This window comes from Balaenoptera borealis (assembly GCF_965194805.1).
Source record: "Balaenoptera borealis genome assembly, chromosome: 15".
Taxonomy (NCBI): Eukaryota; Metazoa; Chordata; class Mammalia; order Artiodactyla; family Balaenopteridae; genus Balaenoptera; species Balaenoptera borealis.
In genome coordinates, this window is record NC_138871.1 from 22,755,192 (window position 1) to 22,759,429 (window position 4,238).

Below are 4,238 nucleotides of genomic sequence, written 5' to 3' on the forward strand. Positions count from 1 at the left end.
GGGTTTGTCATATATGGCCTTTATAATGTTGAGGAAAGTTCCCTCTATGCCTACTTTCTGCAGGGTTTTTATCATAAATGGGTGTTGAATTTTGTCAAAATCTTTCTTGTCATCTAATGAGATGATCATATGGTTTTTCTTCTTCAGTTTGTTAATATGGTGTATCACATTGATTGGTTTGCGTATATCGAAGAATCCTTGCATTCCTGGAATAAACCTCACTTGATCATGGTGTATGATCCTTTTAATGTGCTGTTGGATTCTGTTTGCTAGTATTTTGTTGAGGATTTTTGCACCTATGTTCATCACTGATATTGGCCTGTAGTTTTCTTCCTTTGTGACATCTTTGTCTGGTTTTGGTATCAGGGTGATGGTGGCCTCGTAGAATGAGTTTGGGATTGTTCCTCCCTCTGCTATATTTTGGAAGATTTTGAGAAGGATAGGTGTTAGCTCTTCTCTAAATGTTTGTGAGAATTCGCCTGTGAGGCCATGTGGTCCTGGGCTTTTGTTTGTTGGAAGATTTTTAATCACAGTTTTAATTTCAGTGCTTGGGATTGGTCTGTTCATATTTTCTATTTCTTCCTGGTTCAGTCTCAGCAGGTTGTGCATTTCTAAGAATTTGTCCATTTCTTCCAGGTTGTCCTTTTTATTGTCATAGAGTTGCTTGTAGTAATCTCTCATGATCCTTTGTATTTCTGCAGTGTCAGTTGTTACTTCTCCTTTTTCATTTCTAAATCTATTGATTTGAGTCTTCTCCCTTTTTTTCTTGATGAGTCTGGCTAATGGTTTATCAATTTTGTTTATCTTCTCAAAGAACCAGCATTTAGTTTTATTGATTTTTGCTATCATTTCCTTCATTTCTTTTTCATTTATTTCTGATCTGATCTTTATGATTTCTTTCCTTCTGTTAACTTTGGGTTTTTTTTTTTTTTCTTCTTCTTTCTCTAATTGCTTTAGGTGCATGGCTACGTTGTTTATTTGAGATGTTTCCTGTTTCTTAAGGTAGGATTTTATTGCTCTAAACTTCCCTCTTAGAACTGCTTTTGCTGCATCCCATAGCTTTTCACTGTCATTCTTTGTAGGTATTTTTTGATTTCCTCTTTGATTTCTTCATTGATCTCTTGGTTATTAAGTAGTGTACTGTTTAGCCTCCATGTATTTGTATTTTTTACAGATATTTTCCTGTAATTCATATCTAGTCTCATAGCATTGTGGTCAGAAAAGATACTTGATACAATTTCAATTTTCTTAAATTTACCAAGGCTTGATTTGTGACCCAAGATATGATCTATCCTGGAGAATGTTCCATGAGCACTTGAGAAAAATGTGTACTCTGTTGTTTTTGGGTGGAATGTCCTATAAATATCAACTAAGTCCATCTTGTTTAATGTATCATTTAAAGCTTGTGTTTCCTTATTTATTTTCATTTTGGATGATCTGTCCATTGGTGAAAGTGGGGTGTTAAAGTCCCCTACTATGATTGTGTTACTGTTGATTTCCCCTTTTATGGCTGTTAGTATTTGCCTTATGTATTGAGGTGCTCCTATGTTGGGTGCATAAATATTTACAATTCTTATACCTTCCTCTTGGATCGATCCCTTGATCATTATATAGTGTCCTTCTTTGTCTCTTGTAATAGTCTTTATTTTAAAGTCTATTTTGTCTGATATGAGAATTGCTACTCCAGCTTTCTTTTGATTTCCATTTGCATGGACTATCTTTTTCCATCCCCTCACTTTCAGTCTGTATGTGTCTCTAGGTTTGAAGTGGGTCTCTTGTAGACAGCATATATATGGGTCTTGTTTTTGTATCCATTCAGCCAGTCTGTGTCTTTTGTTGGGAGCATTTAATCCATTTACATTTAAGGTAATTATCGATATGTATGCTCCTATTCCCATTTTCTTAATTGTTTTGGGTTTATTGTAGGTCATTTCTTTCTCTTGTGTTTCCTGTCTAGATAAGTTCCTTTAGCATTTGTTGTAAAGCTGGTTTGGTGGTGCTGAATTCTCTTAGCTTTTGCTTGTCTGTAAAGATTTTAGTTTCTCTGTCAAATGTGAATGAGATCCTGATATGTAGAGTAATCTTGGTTGTAGGTTTTTCTCCTTCATCACTTTAAATATTTCCTGCCACCCCCTTTTGGCTGGCAGAGTTTCTGCTGAAAGATCAGCTGTTAACCTTATGGGGATTCCTTTGTGTGTTATTTGTTGTTTTGCCCTTGCTGCTTTTAATATGTTTTCTTTATATTTAATTTTTGATAGTTTGATTAATATGTGTCTTGGCGTGTTTCTCCTTGGGTTTATCCTATATGGGACTCTCTGTGCTTCCAGGACTTGATTAACTATTTCCTTTCCCATATTAGGGAAGTTTTCAACTATAATCTCTTCAAATATTTTCTCAGTCCCTCTCTTCCTCTCCTCTTCTTCTGGGACCCCTATAATTCGAATGTTGGTGTGTTTAATGTTGTCCCAGATGTCTCTGAGACTGTCCTCAATTCTTTTCAATCTTTTTTCTTTATTCTGCTCTGCAGTAGTTATTTCCACTATTTTGTCTTCCAGGTCACTTATCCGTTCTTCTGCCTCAGTTATTCTGCTATTGATCCCTTCTAGAGAATTTTTAATTTCATTTATTGTGTTGTCCATCACTCTTTGCTCTTTAGTTCTTCTAGGTCCTTGTTAAATGTTTCTTGTTTTTTCTCCATTCTATTGCCAAGATTTTTGGATCATCTTTACTATCATTATTCTGAATTCTTTTTCATGTAGACTGCCTATTTCCTCTTCATTTGTTAGGTCTGGTGCGTTTTTACCTTGCTCCTTCATATGCTGTGTGTATCTCTGTCTTCTCAGTTTGCTTAACTTACTGTGTTTTGGGTCTCCTTTTCACAGGCTGCAGGTTCGTAGTTTCCATTGTTTTTGGTGTCTGTCCCCAGTGATTAAGGTTGGTTCAGTGAGTTGTGTAGGGTTCCTGGTGGAGGGGACTAGTGCCTGTGTTCTGGTGGATGAGGCTGGATCTTGTCTTTCTGGTGAGCAGGTCCACGTCTGGTGGTGTGTTTAGGGGTGTCTGTGGCCTCATTGTGATTTTAGGCAGCCTCTCTGCTAATGGGTGGGATTGTGTTCCTGTCTTGCTAGTTGTTTGTCATAAGGTGTCCAGCACTGTAGCTTGCTGGTTGTTGAGTGAAGCTGGGCCTTGGTGTTGAGATGGAGATCTCTCGGAGATTTTCTCCATTTGATATTACATGAAGCTGGGAGGTCTCTTGTGGACCAGTGTCCTGAAGTTGGCTCTCCCCCCTCAGAGGCACAGCACTGACTCCTGGCTGGAGCACCAAGAGCCTTTCATCCACACGGCTCAGAATAAAAGGGAGAAAAACTATAAAGAAAGAAAGAAAGGAGATAAAATAAAATAAAATAAAGTAAGATAAAATAAAATAAAGTTATTCAAATAAAAAATAATTATTAAGAAAAAAATTAAAAAAAAAAAGAACAGACAGAACCCTAGGACAAATGGTGAAAGCAAAGCTATACAGACAAAATCTCACACAGAAGCATACACATACACATTCACAAAAAAAGGAAAAAGGGAAAAAATAATATATCTTGTTCCCAAAGTCCACCTCCTCAATTTGGAATGATTCGTTGTCTATTCAGGTATTCCACAGTTGTAGGGTACATCAAGTTGATTGTGGAGATTTAATCCACTGCTCCTGAGGCTGCTGGGAGGGATATCCCTTTCTCTTCTTTGTTCACACAGCTCCCGGGGTTCAGCTTTGGATTAGCCCCACCTCTGCATGTAAGTCGCCTGAGGGCATCTGTTTTTCGCTCAGACAGGACGAGGTTAAAGGAGCAGCTGTTTTGGGGGCTCTGGTTCACTCAGGCTGGGGGAGGGCAGGGTACGGATGTGGGGCGAGCCTGCTGTGGCAGAGGCCAGCGTGATATTGCAGCATCCTGAGGCGTGCCATGTGTTCTCCTGCGGAAGTTATCCCTGGATCAGGGGACCCTGGCAGTGGTGGGCTGCACAGGCTCCCAGGAGGGGAGGTGTGGATAGTGACCTGTGCTTGCACACAAGCTTCTTGGTGGCGGCAGCAGCAGCCTTAGCGTCTCATGCCCGTCTCTGGGGTCCGCGCTGATAGCCGTGGCTCGTGCCCATCTCTGGAGCTCCTTTAAGCAGCACTCTTAATCCCCTCTCCTAGCACACCAGGAAATAAATAGGGAAGAAAAAGTCTCTTGCCTCTCAGGCAGGTCCAG

At 39.5% G+C, this 4,238-nt stretch overlaps 1 long non-coding RNA gene across 1 annotated transcript in view; it reads left to right on the forward strand.

Moving 5' to 3' along the window:
• Window positions 1-4,238, forward strand: part of LOC309611962 — a 41,820-nt gene that overhangs the window by 14,919 nt on the left and 22,663 nt on the right. The gene's annotated exons all lie outside the window — the stretch shown is intronic.